The sequence below is a fragment of the Triticum dicoccoides genome, chromosome 4B (genome assembly GCF_002162155.2).
Source record: "Triticum dicoccoides isolate Atlit2015 ecotype Zavitan chromosome 4B, WEW_v2.0, whole genome shotgun sequence".
NCBI lineage: Eukaryota > Viridiplantae > Streptophyta > Magnoliopsida > Poales > Poaceae > Triticum > Triticum dicoccoides.
The window spans coordinates 111,440,579-111,458,744 of record NC_041387.1 but is presented as its reverse complement, the minus strand read 5'-3'; positions in this window follow the sequence as shown (position 1 = coordinate 111,458,744).

Here is an 18,166-nt window from a genome sequence, read left to right as displayed (position 1 = left end):
GTTCTCCTTGATGTGCTAGCGTAATCCACCCATAGATATGGTTTGATATCTAGAACATCAAGTAAAAAGGTCGGACTTCGGGAGCACAAAAATCCATAAGGAACAACTACTAGAATAAGTTCTACGAGATCCTTATGGGGAGGTGGCCAACTTCTCCAATCAAGGTTCTACAATATTAGGTCTCCCGGCGGGGTGTGTTGGCCACGACATCCACTTTACCAGTTATAGAGGGACCAATATTATAGTTCTTGGGGAAATGTTCCAACCATCATATCTGCCTGAGATTCAGATCTGGTTGGTGTCAGGATATTCCAGACTCATCGAGTCTAGGAAGAAAAATGAAAGTTTGCAACACAAATCGACGAGATGACATTGCAAGATTCTCGGGAAATGAATTACGATAGCAAGCTCCAAAACATGAGCTGGTTCTGCTACAACATGTGAACACGCTGTCCTAGACAAACATTATCACATGGTAGTCTTACAATAAAACACTACCGAGTTCAGGTGGGGAACCATAATCGAGGATATTGAAGTCTCGTGCATGACCTAGGATTAGCACATCAACTCGTTTTCCTGAACAAATCAGTCAGTGGCTTGGTGTGCTAGGGACACATATAGAATGGAGGTTGCAAGTCTCCGAACCACAGAATACTTCGCACGTATGTATGACTGATTTGGGATGATTCCAAAGGAAACAACATTGACTTTCTCGAATCCACGGCGGCAACTTGCATCTAATGCACATGAACTGGAGGAAGTCACTTCTTACATCCAAACATATGCTTCATGAGCTAGCATGAAGAGATGCTTTCAAAAGTTTCCAACACTAGCTTAATGTTCAACAAAATCATGGAGGAGACAAGGATGTTGTCGATGGGCTCAACAACAATTCATCCAGGTTTCCATATAAAAGGAATTCCATAGTTAAGTGAACACAGTGATAGCATTGGTAAGACCAAAAAGATATAATGGTGTATGCTCGAGGGATCAACCACGAGTAAGACAACATTACGAATATCGTTGGTTCTGGTCTGATTGGATGATAGCCCATACTCCAATCAAAGGTTGGGTAAGATAATAGATCCAACAACTGATCACAGGGACCAATCGATGAAGATATCATCTTTCTTCAACACACACTACACAAGAATATCCCTTTGGAACGAACTAAGTCAGGCAAGCTTTTATCTTCCAACTCTCCAAGTTGTTGTCTAGCTTAACTAACTAGCTCAGGGGTATCCAACACGGATTCTTGGAGAAAGGGTGGTTCACAAGAAACCAACTTGATCACGAGCTCAACACAGTGGTCAGGTGACAACCTGGTAATACTTCCGAGAAGATCTTCGGAAAATCACGAACCACCGGTATGTTACTAAGCTCGAGAACAATCTTGCTTTCCAGGGCAAGACGATATGATCAAATAAGCAAGGATTGGCACTATCCTAACTCACTGATCGGAGAGTGCACCAGAAATAAGGACTAGGTAGCACGAACAGTCTTAGAATGATGATTCAAGAACCAACACGCTAAGAATGAAATTATTGTCCTTTAACTACCAAGCAACGAGGTTGCTAGGAGTATTGATTTCACACCTCACGATTCACTTGTCGACATTCCGGTTACAATAACACAGGAACCGAGGAATGAACAATGATGGCAAGAAGTATCACTGTACCAAGAGTTCATAGGGTGGTGTGCAATTCCTATAACATTCCCGATATAAAGATGGTAATACTCCAAGGTAGAGCAGAACAAAAGCTGGATTAGCAATTTGATCTGCGAAGCACAACTTCTTTGACCCAATCCTGAATATGGAAGAGGTACTGGAGTTTGTTTCTCCTAGTCATTCCGCGATAGAATGGCTTGACGGACCACAAGAGTAATAGGTATCGATGAACGATTGCACGCATACTCTTGACTATCAATTGATAAACGAGGGTCAGAAGACAACTAAAGAGGGACAACTCAAAGGAACATACAATTTTCTGAGTTGTGGATGCATGGTTTAGCATGTCGAACGAAGTTCAACATATTTCTTCCGGATAACCCATGCAGAAAGGTAGAACAGGCAGAGCCACAATATATAATGGAGAACTCATCAAGAATAATCCTGTTGTGATATTTCAGTTCAACGAGGAACTTCTGCCATAAGTAGTTCATGGTATTTGGAAGAAGAAGATACCACGGACTTCAAGGACTATCGCAAAGGTTACTAATAGCCTAAAGGCACTAGCAATTACTATCAACATGAAGTAGGTAGAGTGAACCTCGGGTTCAAGAACCCAGGAATAGAATACCTACTCCTAAGTAGCATCACGGAATGCTTTCGAGAATAAAAGCCAGAATCATCACACTAGGACACAAATCATGGCTAGACCACTAGATGATCCCCTGAGACACCTAGGGTCATAATAATAACTCCAACATAATTGTCAAGGCAATAGAATACCTCAACTCAACAATTAGTGTGATTGAGCTGGCACAAAGGAACATCGAAACCAGAGGGAAAGGATTTTGCAAATGCATCAGACTATTTAGAAACCTGGGATGACTCAGACAGCATAACGGCTGTAAATGCTCAGAAAAGATTTGAGACATTCACAAAAATGGTGGCATAACCACTCAGAAGCACAATATCAAGGTCTCGAGATCAATAATTAACATACGGAAGTCGTAGGAACTGAACTCAAGCTTAAATCCAACAATTCTATAAGTCTACGGATTAGTAACACGTGATCCTGATAGAAAGAAGAGATAGCCTATGTCAGGACCCCGACTCGATGTCACATCGATCTAGCCGGTAACACCTCATATCACTTTGCGGCCTCACGCACGGTATCCCCACGGGTGTCGCCTTACCTTTGCCCGGGACCGTTTGCGCCTTTTGGCTCACGTATATGATAGTGTTGCTAGCATCCATATGATAAAGAGCCCGGGCTGACATGACTAGTCGTAAACCCAAAGTGGCACAGACTTACAGGGACAGGCATCCATGACCCAGCTTCAAACGTGTCGGTCATCAGCAAGTGGGTCCGGGCTGTAGCACTGGGCTAGCAGGACTCCGGTAAACCGGGCTGTAGCGGGCTAACAGGACTCCGGTACTCAAAGCGTGACATTTCCCCAAAGGGACAGACACAGGAACGAAGAAGGACACATGCCGGCCAGCCTAAGTGTTCCAGAGCAGTAGCAAGCTACCATGGCTCAGCGGTAACACTAGGAGACATTTCCCGGTAAGAGAGGCTACTAAAGATAAACAACTAGATAGTCAGATCCCACACATACCAAGCATTTCAATCATACACACAATATGCTCGATATGTGCAAATACAACGAAGCATCACAACATGACTCTACGACACAAGTACTTTATTTAAGGCTCAGGGAGCCATATATAACATACACAAAGGTACGGGTCTCACGACCCAACATACAAGTCATACAGTCATACAAACCAGCAGCGGAAGTAACTTGTCTGAGTACAGACAACTAGTAAAATAAAAGAGGCTTGGAAAGCCTAGCTATACTACGTGGTCCTTCACAAGCTCAGGGTCACCACCTGGGCCTTTAGCCTACTCGTTGATGTCAACGTCTACATAGAACCCATCAGAAGGGGTTGCAGCGTCTTCTGTAAAAATGTAGATTATAGCAACATGAGTACAAAGGTACTCAGCAAGACTTACATCAGATCCTATATACATGCATATTATTAAGAAGGGTTGGTGGAGTTATTGCAGCAAGCCAGCTTTGACTCTTGGCTAGACTATCCTACGATACTCCAACTTGAAATGGTTTTGCGCACACGAGTCCACTACTCACCACTTCAATACACTACCGAGGATCCACCTCCGTCTTCCTACGGAAGAGCCATCCTCGGCACTCACACTTATCTTGAGGCTTTTAGTAGTTCCCATTTACTTGTCTATGAACTGTATAGGCAACCAAGTAGTCCTTTACCGCGGACGCGGCTATTCGAATAGATCATGTTAACCCTGCAGGGGTGTACTCCTTCATACACGCTCTCACCACTTACCGTCGTTTACACGACATGTACTCGGCAACCTTCAAGCGGAGGCCCAACGTGGGTGTCAGCCACGACCTACCTAATCACCTAAGCCTCCAGTCCAGGTTTATCGCCTATTCAGGTTCCATCCGCAGGGAGTCCGGACGAGGTTTCCCATACGGCCCCGAACGATGTGAACAGGGTTCCCGAGATACCTAACGGGTATTCGGTACACCCGGCCACGTACCTACCGCATCACAGCCCACCCCTACGGTCAGCGCTATCCACGGCCTCCAGTAGGCTACAAACACCAGAAACTACTTGCAACTCCTGGACGGAGAACTAGGGTGAATAAGAAGCCGAGAGGGTCCATTGGTTTTGGGCCCAATGCATGGTAGTAGCTGATTCTTAAATCACACATACAGATCTCAGTGCTTAAGGTCGGCTTCAATGAAACAACCCACCATGTACTCCTACATGGCCTCTCATCGATACCTTTACCAAATCGTGTTCACCACACCACTCTCATTACCGACATAATCATTTCACTCTAGCCATCACCCAGATGAACCAGACCTGACACGACTCTAAGCATAGCAGGCATAGCAAGGTAGGAACAACACATACATATGGCTCAATCAACTCCTACACATGCTAGTGGGTTTCATCTAGTTACTGTGGCAATGACAGGTCATGCAGAGGAAATGGGTTCAACTACCGTAGCACACAGCAGTTTGAAACGCGTTGTCTTAATGCAGTAAAAGAGAGCAGGAGCGAGAACATGGGATTGTATCGATATGATCAAATGGTTGGTTGCTTGCCTGATGGTTCGATGTACTGATACGGTTCTTCATTAGGGTAATCACGGTACTCCTCGGAGGCAGAACCTGTCGCAAAGAACACCGATACACAACCATCACCAAACAATGTGCAACAATATGATGCATGCATGAAACATAGCAATATGAGTGTGTTGGGCTAATGCAACTAAGACCAGAAGGGTTTAAGCAAATTTGAATCAAAGATTCAAATTTCAAACTCAAACATGGCCCTTTAAAGTGCTTTTCCTTGTTCTGCTTAAAACATCAATTTAACTTGTTTGATCATGCGTCAAAATAGTACAGATGGATAGATTGGATTTTTCTGATCATTTTTCATATATAATTTGTCCAATTTGGAGTTACAGAATAAAAGTTATGAATTTTTGAAGCTTAAATAATATTCTGGAATTTCCTGATTTAATTTAAATCCAGAAATATAATTATTGCGCCAGCATGACGTCAGCATAACGTCAGTGGTCAACTGCGGCTGTCTGGGGTCAAACCTGACGTGTGGGGGCCACACGTCAGTGACAGGGGGGTTTAACAGGATTAAATTAATCCTAATTAGGGATTAGTGGCGCTGGGGCCCACTGTCAGTGTCAGGGGGGGTTGACTAACGGTAATTAGCACTAACTGACCACCTGGCCGATGGGGCCCACGCGTCAGTGACCCTGGGGGGGTCAAACCCCAGGTCAGACAAGTCAAACCCGCCGGCGGTTAGTCGCCGGCGAGGTCCGCGGCGTACAGGGGCCTCGGGTTTCCTCTGTGGTGCTCCAAACGGCGTGCGACTAGGTGCGTTGGATAGCTAGCTCGATGGCGCGTCGGACGGTGGCCGTGGCTGGGCCTGGGGTGGCCGGAGTCGACGGCGGCGAGCTCGGCTGCAGCCGCCGGGGTTCGGTCGTGCGCGGAAACGAGGTTGGAGCTCGAAGGCGAGCTAAGCGAGGCGCTAGGGATGCTCTACGGGGCCTTACGAACTTGTTGGACTCGCCGGGGTGACCAAATGGTCACCGGAGCTGCGTCGACGGCGAGCTCGGCGACGGCGGAGGTTCGGCCGTGGTGGGAACGAGGTTACGGCGCGGGAACAAGGGGAAAAAGAGGGGGAAACGGTGGCGGAGCTCACCGCGGTTGCAGTGGGCGTCGAAGCAGGCTCGGGGACGCGCTGGAGACGGCGAATCGACGGCGATGATCTCCGGTGGCCGAGGAGGGGAACGGCGACGTGGGCGGCGATGCAGGGCTTCCGGAGGCCCGTGGAGCGGTGGGGAGGAAGAGGGGGTCGAGGCGGAGCTCCTGAGCTAGTCGGGGGAGCGAGGGGTGGCCGGTGACGGCTGCTATGGCGAACGGCGGCGATGGTGGTGTTCGGCCGTGAGAGAGAGAGAGGGAGCAGCACGGGAGAGAGGGGGGATAAGGCCAGGGGATCGGGGCGGCACCGAGAAGAAGCGTCGCGGCGTCGCGCTGGCAGGGGAGGCAGGCAGACGAGCTGGTGGCGTGGCGCTCCGGCCGTGCGCGCGCGCCGGCCACACGCCTGGCCGACTGGCGCCAGGAGGACGACGGCGGTGGTGGGCTGGGCTGGCTTGCTGGGCCGGCCAACTGGCTGGGCCGCACAGGGAGGAGCCCAGGTAAGCTCCTCCGGTTATTTATTTTTCTGTTTTCTAATTTCTGACATTTGTTTTGATTTAAATAATATATTAAATCATTTATTTAACTTATGCCAATTTTTGCAGGAGCTAGATATATTATTCCAGAGCTCCTTTATAATTGGCATAATATTTGGACATATATTAATATATATAATTAATATATTTCCAATGCAAATATTTATGCATTAATTCCAAATGCCCAAAATAAATACCTATGAGCTCTTAAAAATATTGGTTTGATTTTTATCTCTGTCCAATATTTTCAGAGAGCAACATGAGCATTTTCTTGGACCCTTTTGGAGAAATTTTTATTTGGGTCATTTTCAAAATGATTCTGAGGGTTTCACAGATCCCCATTTCAAGTTTCTGATGAAAGAGTAAACATGATGCAACACTCTAATGCATGACTAGCTAGGGTGTGACAACTCACCCCCACTCAAAAGAATCTCGTCCCGAGATTTGGGTTCCTCCGGGAAGAAGGCGGGATACTCAAGTCGAAGACGATCCTCCCTTTCCCAGGTTGCTTCATCCTCCGAATGGTGCGACCATTGAACTTTGAGAAACTGGATATTATGACGTCGGGTGGTACGTTCGGCCTGATCGAGGATACGAATGGGGTACTCTCGATATGTAAGATTATCTTGGAGATCAAGCGTTTCGTGGTCCACTTCACGGATAGGATCCGAGAAGCAACGCCTGAGTTGAGAAACGTGGAAGACATCGTGGACTCTGGAGAGGTGCGGAGGTAGTTCCAACTGGTAGGCAACTTCTCCTCGTTTGGCGAGAATGCGAAAAGGTCCAATGTAACGAGGAGCCAATTTGCCTTTGATACCGAAAAGATGGGTTCCCTTCAGAGGGGTGACCCGAAGATAAGCCTTCTCGTCAACCTCGAAAGTCATAGCCTTATGTTTTCGGTCATATTGACTCTTTTGACGAGATTGGGCTGTTTTCAACTTTTCTCGGACGATACGAACTTGTTCTTCTGCTTCCTGAATCATATCCGGGCCAAAGAATTGTCTTTCCCCGGTCTCTGACCAGTTAAGGGGTGTTCGACACCGTCGTCCATAGAGAACTTCAAAAGGGGCTTTACCCAAGCTAGATTGATAGCTGTTGTTGTAAGCGAATTCGGCAAATGGAAGGCACTTCTCCCAGTCCATTCCGAATGAGATAACAGAGGCTCGAAGCATGTCTTCTAGAATCTGGTTGACGTGTTCCACTTGACCACTCGACTGAGGGTGGAAGGCGGTGCTAAAGGAGAGACGGGTTCCCATAGCATTTTGGAAACTTTCCCAAAATCGAGAGGTGAAAAGACTTCCTCGATCCGAGTTAATTTCCAAAGGAACACCATGGAGAGACACTATTCGGGAGATGTATAAGTCTGCCAGCTGACTAGCGGTTATACTCTCACGAACAGGTAGGAAATGGGCTACTTTGGAAAGACGATCGACCACGACGAAAATAGCATTATTCCCTCTCTTGGTCCTGGGAAAACCGGTAATGAAATCCATACCAATTTTATCCCATTTCCATTCAGGAATAGCTAGGTGTTGAAGGGTGCCAGCAGGCCGTTGATGCTCTGCTTTTACACGACGACAGACGTCGCAATTAGCAATATACTGAGCAATTTCTCTCTTCATCCTAGTCCACCAGAACCTCTGGCGTAGGTCCTGATACATCTTAGTACTACCGGGATGAATGGTGAGAGGAGATTCATGAGCTTCCTTAAGGATCAAGCGCCTCAGGTTTCGCACTTTGGGAACCACTAATCGATTCCCGAAGTATACGACCCCTTGATCATTAATGGAGAAGCAGTTCGCAATTCCTTTCTGAATGTTTCTCTTGATGCGGGAGATTCCCGGATCTACCTTCTGTGCTTTGATAATCTGATCCGTAAGGGTAGGTGTTGCCACCAAGGTGGGAAGAAAACCTTGAGGTACAATGTGAAGGTTAAGCTTCCGAAATTCCTCATGGAGAAGCGGTTGACTTTGTTGTAACATCAGATTGTTACAATAGGATTTACGACTTAGCGCATCAGCCATGACGTTGGCTTTCCCTGGGGTGTAGGTTATTCCTAAATCGAAATCTGTGATCAATTCAACCCAACATCTTTGCCTGAGATTCAGATCCGGTTGGGTGAAAATGTACTTCAGACTTTGGTGATCAGTGAATATTTCGCAACGATTACCGAGGAGGTAATGTCGCCAGGTCTTAAGTGCATAGACCATGGCTGCAAGCTCTAGATCATGAGTAGGATAATTCTCCTCATGTGGGTGCAATTGCTGTGAAGCGTAGGCAATTACATGTCGATCTTGCATAAGGATGCAACCTAGTCCTTGTCGCGAGGCGTCGCAGTAGATAACAAAGTCTTTGGAGAAGTCTGGCGGTACCAGTACGGGAGCAGAAGTCAGGCGTCTTTTCAGTTCCTGAAAGCTGTGCTCACATTGTGGAGTCCACTCGAACTTCTTATCTTTCTTGAGGAGTTCGGTTAGAGGTTTAGCAACCTTGGAGAAGTTTTCGACAAAGCGACGACAATAGCTAGCTAAGCCCAGGAAACTCCGAACTTGCTTGACCGATTCAGGTGGGGTCCAATTAAGGACGGCTTGAACTCGCTCAGGGTTAACAGCAATACCTTTACCAGATATTACATGACCCAGATAGGTCACTTCTGACAACCAGAATTCACATTTAGAAAATTTGGCATAAAGGCGATGCTCTCGAAGTTTCTTCAACACTAGCCTTAGATGTTCGGCATGTTCTTCCTCGTTCTTGGAGTAGATGAGTATATCATCGAGGTAAACCACGACGAATTTATCCAAATACTCCATGAAGATTGAGTTCATTAACCGAGAAAAGGTGGCTGGAGCGTTGGTTAAACCGAAGGACATGACGGTGTACTCGTATTGGCCATAACGAGTAACAAAGGCCGTTTTAGGAATGTCCCCGTTTCTGATTTTGATTTGATGGTAGCCCAACCTCAAATCCATCGTGGAGAAGACTGAGGATCCAGCGAGCTGATCGTACAGGTCGTTGATCCTGGGAAGCGGATATTTGTTCTTGATTGTGACCAAATTGACAGGTCGGTAATCTACAACCATCCGGTCCGTACCATCCTTCTTCTTGACGAAGAGAACGGGGCAAGCCCACGGAGATGAACTAGGTCGGATGAAACCCTTTTTCAAGGACTCATCGAGTTGTTTCTTAAGCTCGGCTAGTTCTAGGGGTGCCATCTTATAAGGTCTTCTAGCAATCGGAACGGTTCCTGGAATGAGGTCTATTACGAACTCAACATCCCTGTCAGGTGGAACACTTGGCAATTCCTCTGGAAAGACATCCGGGAAGTCACGGACTACCGGAATGTCCTCAAGGTCTGGCAAAGGGCTGGCGTTAAGAGAATATAATTGTCGCTTGGCTATTCGGGTCAAGACATTGACTATCTTCCCCGAAGGATGGGTGAGTTGAACAGTCCTAGAGAAGCAATCAATTTGGGCATGATGAGCTGACATCCAGTCCATACCTAGAATGATATTAATATCTGAAGATTTAAGGGCTATCAAAGACGTGAGGAAAACAAGTCTGTCGACTTGGATTTCATTTCCATAACTTACCCTAGACGTCTGCCATCTAGAACCAGGGGTAGAAATTTCCATAGTGGATGGCATGTCACAGAATGCAACGTTATGCAAACGAGCATAATTTTCGGATATAAAAGAATGAGAGGCTCCTGTATCGAAAAGAACAGATGCCGGGTGGCAATTAACAAGAAGCGTAGCGAGAACGACGTGGGGATCCTCTTGAGCTTCTTCGGCAGAGATACAGTTGACATGGCCACGTGAAGCGGTGACCGGCTTGGCGTGGAATACTTTTCCTGTCGGCCTGCCACGGCCAACAGCTTTAGCAGATTGATTGGGGTTGGTCTAGGGACACTCACGCATATAGTGACCAGATTCCCCGCACTTGAAACAAGTCACGGAACTGGTACGTGGAGGAGCATTGTTGGTTGGACCCCCATAGGGCTTGGCCGGTGCAGACTGTTGAACAGGGCGAGGCGCCTGGAAGGATGGCCTCGGTGTGAACCTGGGTGGCAGGGCGGTGTTGGGTACCCACACGCGGCGCTTCTGAGGACCAGCACCGGAGGAGGAACCCATATCACGGCCGTGCTTGCGTGTTGCGTCATAGTCAGTCTGACCAGTTTCAGCACTGATGGCTTTGTTGACAAGTTTCTGAAAAGATGTGCACTCATGCAGACGGAGGTCACGGCGAAGCTCAGGACTAAGCCCCTTACGGAACCTTGCTTGCTTCTTGGCATCAGTAGACACTTCCTCAGTTGCATATCGGGCGAGATTACCAAACTCCCTGCTGTAAACATCCACAGAAAGTCGGCCTTGGGTGAAACTGCAAAATTCCTCACGTTTACGGTCCATGAGACCCTCCGGAATGTGATGTTCACGGAAAGCCTCGCTGAATTCAGCCCAAGTAGTGACATGGCCCGCTGGGCGCATAGCTCCATAATTCTCCCACCATAGACTGGCGGGGCCTTCAAGATGATATGCAGCAAAGGTGACCTTGTCAGCCTCCGCTACCAGCGCGGAACGCAGTTTGTGAGCGATACTGCGAAGCCAGTCATCAGCGTCGAGAGGCTCGACGGAGTGGTGGAACGTGGGTGGATGCAATTTGATAAAATCACTGAGTGACACCACGTTAGTCCTCTGATGGTGTGCTGTGTTCTGTTCAATACGCTCTAACAAACGGTTGGTCTCCCGCTTGTTTCTCTCAGCTTCCATCATAACCTCGGCTAGTGAAGGAGGATGAGACAGATTTGCATCCCTGGCTTCACTGCCTTCGGCCTGCTCTTGAGAAGCAGGGTTAGCGCGCGTGTTGACCATCCTAGGTAAACAAGACAATGATTTAATCAGAATGATAAAATTCCGACATAGGATACAGAATGTAAGGAATAACTCGAAATGCAAGATGATCATCCCTATGACATGGTAAAAACAGAAACTGCTTCTTTATTCCATCTTCATACACACCATACCGGGTTTAGTACAAGACCAAACAAAGTACTATTACGGTGAAAGAGGATTACATCTCATCGGAGGCATTCCAAGCTCCTATACATTATTTTTCTACTCCTCCGGAAAGAGTACAAACTAGGTCATATCCCACGAGTCACGCGGGACGATAGACGACACAGCTAGTGCGAACTAGTGATACTACCACTAACTCAGACCGATCCGTAGTAGTCCTCGTAGAAGTCACCTCCATAGCCTGGAAGCTCAACATGATCATCCGGAAACAGACGATCTCGCGGAGCTTGTGGACCATAGGGGCTAGGATGAGGTCTTGGACCAACAGACGGTGGCCTGCGGGGACCACGAGGTGGGGTGATGCCTCCTACATCACGCCAACCCATCACGTCTGGCAGAGCAGATCTCACAGGATAGAGATCGCGCATATCTGAATATCCAGCTTGCACCGCCGGTGCAAACCGAGTCAATGTGGCCCAGTGATCAGCACGGGTATTGAAGAGCTCTAACCTCAAGGCCCGATTTTCACGGTCCTTATCCTCGAGCATCTCAGCAGTAGTGCGAGTCTGTGAATCCTCCTGAGTGGGGTCAGCATAGATAGCCTGGAGATACCCTTGTGCTCCCGGAAGTGATCCTGGCTTATACCGGAAATCAGAGTCCCGAAATAGACCAGATCTGACTCGCATAATGGTCATCATAGAGTAGGCGGCGTCCTGCACAGCCATCTCAATAGTAACCCCGAGTCCATAGGAGCAGTGAAGGGGCTCGGTGGATCCAGGATAAGATGGAAATATCCGGACAGTGCAGAGATACTGGCTTTGATTGAAGTCCCGAAATTGCTCTTCGACCGTGTACTCAGGATACCAACGGTATCCAGCCTCAGTCATTACCCTGACCAACTTGGCAGTATGGCCGGGTACATCTAGGCATCGAGTCAGGCGAACCACTTGATTGAGGTCGCGAGTGGCCATCTGAAAGCACAATCATAATGCAAGGGCATTAGAATTTCTAGCAAAATTTCGGCAGCATAACAGCTGTAAATGCTCAAGAAGGATTTTGAGACATTTGACAAAGGATTTCGTACACACTCAACATCATCATATCAAAGTTCTGAATCCATTCTAACAACATAATGTGGTAGTAGAACTGAACTAGGCTTGTATCCATCAAACTTATAAGGTACTACTGATTAGTAACACGTGATCCTGATAGAGAGAACAGATCCTAATTCCTTAACCCCCGGTGGAAGAATGGACTGACTCAGATCAGAATGTCATAAGATAAAGGAGTAAAAAGAGCCTTACGTTCCAACCCACAAACAATTCCCCTACATATAACTAAAGAATTTCTAGACTCAACATCGACCAGTTTGGCTCGGAGAACCTACAGGCAGTCCGGCTCTGATGCCAACACTGTCAGGACCCCGACTCGATGTCACATCGATCTAGCGGGTAACACCTCATATCACTTTGCGGCCTCACGCACGGTATCCCCACGGGTGTCGCCTTACCTTTGCCCGGGACCGTTTGCGCCTTTTGGCTCACGTATATGATAGTGTCGCTAGCATCCATATGATAAAGAGCCCGGGCTGACATGACTAGTCGTAAACCCAAAGTGGCACAGACTTACAGGGACAGGCATCCATGACCCAGCTTCGAACGTGTCGGTCATCAGCAAGTAGGTCCGGGCTGTAGCACTGGGCTAGCAGGACTCCGGTAAACCGGGCTGTAGCGGGTTAACAGGACTCCGGTACTCAAAGCGTGACATTTCCCCGAAGGGACAGACACAGGAACGAAGAAGGACACATGCCGGCCAGCCTAAGTGTTCCAGAGCAGTAGCAAGCTACCATGGCTCAGCGGTAACACTAGGAGACATTTCCCGGTAAGAGAGGCTACTAAAGATAAACAACTAGATAGTCAGATCCCACACATACCAAGCATTTCAATCATACACACAATATGCTCGATATGTGCAAATACAACGAAGCATCACAACATGACTCTACGACACAAGTACTTTATTTAAGTCTCAGGGAGCCATATATAACATACACAAAGGTACGGGTCTCACGACCCAACATACAAGTCATACAGTCATACAAACCAGCAGCGGAAGTAACTTGTCTGAGTACAGACAACTAGTAAAATAAAAGAGGCTTGGAAAGCCTAGCTATACTACGTGGTCCTTCACAAGCTCAGGGTCACCACCTGGGCCTTTAGCCTACTCGTTGATGTCAACGTCTACATAGAACCCATCAGAAGGGGTTGCAGCGTCTTCTGTAAAAATGTAGATTATAGCAACATGAGTACAAAGGTACCCAGCAAGACTTACATCAGATCCTATATACATGCATATTATCAAGAAGGGTTGGTGGATTTATTGCAGCAAGCCAGCTTTGACTCTTGGCTAGACTATCCTACGATACTCCAACTTGAAATGGTTTTGCGCACACGAGTCCACTACTCACCACTTCAATACACTACCGAGGATCCACCTCCGTCTTCCTACGGAAGAGCCATCCTCGGCACTCACACTTATCTTGAGGCTTTTAGTAGTTCCCATTTACTTGTCTATGAACTGTATAGGCAAACAAGTAGTCCTTTACCGCGGACGCGGCTATTCGAATAGATCATGTTAACCCTGCAGGGGTGTACTCCTTCATACACACTCTCACCACTTACCGTCGTTTACACGACATGTACTCGGCAACCTTCAAGCGGAGGCCCAACGTGGGTGTCGGCCACGACCTACCTAATCACCTAAGCCTCCAGTCCAGGTTTATCGCCTATTCAGGTTCCATCCGCAGGGAGTCCGGCCGAGGTTTCCCATACGGCCCCGAACGATGTGAACAGGGTTCCCGAGATACCTAACGGGTATTCGGTACACCCGGCCACGTACCTACCGCATCACAGCCCACCCCTACGGTCAGCGCTGTCCACGGCCTCCAGTAGGCTACAAACACCAGAAACTACTTGCAACTCCTGGACGGAGAACTAGGGTGAATAAGAAGCCGAGAGGGTCCATTGGTTTCGGGCCCAATGCATGGTAGTAGCTGATTCTTAAATCACACATACAGATCTCAGTGCTTAAGGTCGGCTTCAATGAAACAACCCACCATGTACTCCTGCATGGCCTCTCATCGATACCTTTACCAAATCGTGTTCACCACACCACTCTCATTACCGACATAATCATTTCACTCTAGCCCATCACCCAGATGAACCAGACCTGACACGACTCTAAGCATAGCAGGCATAGCAAGGTAGGAACAACACATACATATGGCTCAATCAACTCCTACACATGCTAGTGGGTTTCATCTAGTTACTGTGGCAATGACAGGTCATGCAGAGGAAATGGGTTCAACTACCGTAGCACACAGCAGTTTGAATCGTGTTGTCTTAATGCAGTAAAAGAGAGCAGGAGCGAGAACATGGGATTGTATCGATATGATCAAATGGTTGGTTGCTTGCCTGATGGTTCGATGCACGGATACGGTTCTTCGTTAGGGTAGTCACGGTACTCCTCGGGGACAGATCCTGTCGTAAAGGATAACGATACACAGGCATCACCAAACAATGTGCAACAATATGATGCATGCATGAAACATGGCAATATGAGTGTGTTGGGCTAATGCAACTAAAGCTACCAACGCTGTCAGGACCCCGACTCGATGTCACATCGATCTAGCTGGTAACACCTCATATCACTTTGCGGCCTCACGCACGGTATCCCCACGGGTGTCGTCTTACCTTTTCCCGGGACCGTTTGCGCCTTTTGGCTCGCGTATATGAAAGTGTCGCTAGCATCCATATGATAAAGAGCCCGGGCTGACATGACTAGTCGTAAACCCAAAGTGGCACAGACTTACAGGGACAGGCATCCATGACCCAGCTTCGAACGTGTCGGTCATCAGCAAGTGGGTCCAGGCTGTAGCACTGGGCTAGCAGGACTCCGGTAAACCGGGCTGTAGCGGGCTAACAGGACTCCGGTACTCAAAGCGTGACATTTCCCCGAAGGGACAGACACAGGAACGAAGAAGGACACATGCCGGCCAGCCTAAGTGTTCCAGAGCAGTAGCAAGCTACCATGGCTCAGCGGTAACACTAGGAGACATTTCCCGGTAAGAGAGGCTACTGAAGATAAACAACTAGATAGTCAGATCCCACACATACCAAGCATTTCAATCATACACACAATATGCTCGATATGTGCAAATACAACGAAGCATCACAACATGACTCTACGACACAAGTACTTTATTTAAGGCTCAGGGAGCCATACATAACATACACAAAGGTACGGGTCTTACGACCCAACATACAAGTCATACAGTCATACAAACCAGCAGCGGAAGTAACTTGTCTGAGTACAGACAACTAGTGAAATAAAAGAGGCTTGGAAAGCCTAGCTATACTACGTGGTCCTTCACAAGCTCAGGGTCACCACCTGGGTCTTTAGCCTACTCGTTGATGTCAACGTCTACATAGAACCCATCAGAAGGGGTTGCAGCGTCTTCTGTAAAAATGTAAATTATAGCAACATGAGTACAAAGGTACTCAGCAAGACTTACATCAGATCCTACATACATGCTTAGTATCAAGAAGGGTTGGTGGAGTTATTGCAGCAAGCCAGCTTTGACTCTTGGCTAGGCTATCCTACGATACTCCAACTTGAAATGGTTTTGCGCACACGAGTCCACTACTCACCACTTCAATACACTACCGAGGATCCACCTCCGTCTTCCTACGGAAGAGCCATCCTCGGCACTCACACTTATCTTGAGGCTTTTAACAGTTTCCTTTACCCCGGACGCGGCTATTCGAATAGATTATGATAACCCTGCAGGGGTGTACTTCTTCATACATGTTTCCACCACTTAGCGTCTGCACACGACATGTGCTCGGCAGACTTCAAGCGAAAGCCGACGTGGGTGTAGACCACGACCTACCTAAACACTTAAGCCTCTAGTCCAGGTTTATCGCCTATTCAGGTTCCATCCGCAGGGAGTCCGGCCGGGGTTTCCCATACGGCCCCGAACGATGTGAACAGGGTTCCCGAGATACCTAACGGGTATTCGGTACACCGTGCCACGTACCTACCGCATCACAGCCCACCCCTACGGTCAGCGCTGTCCACGGCCTCCAGTAGGCTACAAACACCAGAAACTACTTGCAACTCCTGGACAGAGAGCTAGGGTGAATAAGAAGTCGAGCGGGGTCATATTTCAGGGCCCAATGCATGGTAGTAGCTGTATCTTAAATCACACATATAGATCTCAGTGCTTAAGGTCGGCTTCAATGAAACAACCCACCATGTACTCCTACATGGCCTCTCATCGATACCTTTACCAAATCGTGTTCACCACACCACTCTCATTACCGACATAATCATTTCACTCTAGCCATCACCCAGATGAACCAGACCTGACACGACTCTAAGCATAGCAGGCATAGCAAGGTAGGAACAACACATACATATGGCTCAATCAACTCCTACACATGCTAGTGGGTTTCATCTAGTTACTGTGGCAATGACAGGTCATGCAGAGGAAATGGGTTCAACTACCGTAGCACACAGCAGTTTGAAACGCGTTGTCTTAATGCAGTAAAAGAGAGCAGGAGCGAGAACATGGGATTGTATCGATATGATCAAATGGTTGGTTGCTTGCCTGATGGTTCGATGCACTGATACGGTTCTTCGTTAGGGTAATGACGGTACTCCTCGGAGGCAGAACCTGTCGCAAAGAACACCGATACACAACCATCACCAAACAATGTGCAACAATATGATGCATGCATGAAACATAGCAATATGAGTGTGTTGGGCTAATGCAACTAAGACCAGAAGGGTTTGAGCAAATTTGAATCAAATATTCAAATTTCAAACTCAAACATGGCCCTTTAAAGTGCTTTTCCTTGTTCTGCTTAAAACATCAATTTAACTTGTTTGATCATGCATGAAAATAGTACAGATGGATAGATTGGATTTTTCTGATCATTTTTCATATATAATTTGTCCAATTTGGAGTTACAGAATAAAAGTTATGAATTTTTGAAGTTTAAATAATATTCTGGAATTTCCTGATTTAATTTAAATCCAGAAATATAATTATTGCGCCAGCATGACGTCAGCATAACGTCAGTGGTCAACTGCGGCTGTCTGGGGTCAAACCTGACGTGTGGGGGCCACACGTCAGTGACAGGGGGGGTTGACTAACGGTAATTAGCACTAACTGACCACCTGGCCGATGGGGCGACGCGTCAGTGACCCTGGGGGGGTCAAACCCCAGGTCAGACAAGTCAAACCCGCCGGCGGTTAGTCGCCGGCGAGGTCCGCGGCGTACAGGGGCCTCGGGTTTCCTCTGTGGTGCTCCAAACGGCGTGCGGCTAGGTGCGTTGGATAGCTAGCTCGATGGCGCGTCGGACGGTGGCCGTGGCTGGGCCTGGGGTGGCCGGAGTCGACGGCGGCGAGCTCGGCTGCGGCCGCCGGGGTTCGGTCGTGCGCGGAAACGGGGTTGGAGCTCGAAGGCGAGCTAAGCGAGGCGCTAGGGATGCTCTACGGGGCCTTACGAACTTGTTGGACTCGCCGGGGTGACCAAATGGTCACCGGAGCTGCGTCGACGGCGAGCTCGGCGACGGCGGAGGTTCGGCCGTGGTGGGAACGAGGTTACGGCGC